We start from the raw sequence: 1,332 nt of genomic DNA, 5'->3' as shown, positions 1-1,332 counted from the left end.
AAAGGGTTTCTTACCTCTGGCAGCTGCAGCTGGCAAGCACTAGCTTCGAGTTTTGTGGAGTTTTTAGTGAATACAGTTGAGTCCTCTTCTTTTTTATTTCTAGAATGAACAACATTTACATTCTGTTACTGAAATTTGCATAAACATGAACTTTTATATAATGCATATTGTTTCACTAGAGGTCTTTGTTTCCAACAGACTTAAAAAGAAAATTACAACTACGGACCCGACAGTGATGAACTCGCTCACAGTGAAGTCACTGGGCTCCGCACAGATCATCAGGGAGTCATTTGTGCGCTGCACGTTAGAATAAATACAATACCCATGTATATATATTAAAAAATCAAAGAGGAAAACAAGGCAGATGGGTTTTAATGTAATCATGTCAACATTCAAGAGCTCAGGGTTTATGAGAACAGCAGGTACTAGGTTTTATAAATACAATGATTTTTAGACTGACCCTCTCCACAGGGTTTTTGTTGTGTGTTTGGATAAACAGCTCTAACGTCGACAACTGCTGCTCCTCCCACTTCTCTGGCTCCTCCACTTTGGGAGGCTCTGAGCAAACACAGACACACAACCCAAAAACATTCCTGTCAAAAATCACAGTATTTTTGGGATCCATGTATCAACAAAGTCACACTCACCTTCAACAGGCGGGTTCATGTAGTTTTTCAGCCTGCGGATGATGCGGTAGAGCAGATTTGGCCTGGGGGGCTTCTGTGGGGGCAGGTCAGGGGGGCGAAGGCTGGGAGCCAAGTAGGACACCGAGACATCCCGGACCAGGGGCCACTCCTGAGGGACAATTTACCACAATGTGTGATTAAAATACATCAGCAGCTACAGAGTTATTTAACAGTTGGGGGTTCACAAGAAAACAAGGGGACACATCTGAAATACATATATATATAATACATACATAAATATTACAGTGCATGTATACATATATATGACTTTTTTTAGATTTAGATATTTTTACTGGCACATTTCTTCACAGCAGCTTTTACATTTCCGTGGTGTTAGAAAGGGGTTTATCTCTCTCCTCTTGCTGCTTCAAGGTCTTTATGCTGGTGGTCTCTGTCCATTATCCTCCTCTGCTGCACTCGACAGTGTAACATCACCGACTGCAGGCTGTAATATTCTTGCGTCTGACTTCACGTAGCCTAAACCATTCCTTCTTTACTCCAGTGTCATTGATAGATGTGTGATCAACATTTTCTAATTATTTTGAGTCTGTGCTAAATTTGTTATGTTGTGATTGCTGATTTGTGACAACGGACTTGAAGCCACGCAGAGTGGAATTCTTCTTTTTACTCTTTTGTTAATATAACT

At 40.9% G+C, this 1,332-nt stretch overlaps 1 long non-coding RNA gene across 1 annotated transcript; it reads right to left on the bottom strand.

The window, feature by feature from the left end:
- Positions 1-12: 12 nt before the first annotated feature.
- LOC111670180 (uncharacterized) lies at positions 13-823 on the bottom strand. Its single transcript, XR_015438299.1, has 4 exons — positions 648-823; positions 461-558; positions 227-297; positions 13-99 (listed from the first exon to the last, which is right to left on the bottom strand). It is a non-coding gene; the product is annotated as an uncharacterized LOC111670180 (long non-coding RNA).
- Between the last annotated feature and the right edge of the window lie 509 nt (positions 824-1,332).

This window comes from Seriola lalandi, unplaced genomic scaffold (genome assembly GCF_002814215.2).
Source record: "Seriola lalandi dorsalis isolate HSWRI2012SDOR001 ecotype SW California unplaced genomic scaffold, Sedor1 jcf7180002005588, whole genome shotgun sequence".
NCBI classification, from domain to species: domain Eukaryota; kingdom Metazoa; phylum Chordata; class Actinopteri; order Carangiformes; family Carangidae; genus Seriola; species Seriola lalandi.
Note: the sequence above shows the minus strand (reverse complement) of the source record. Positions and strands in the feature narration are given on the sequence as shown.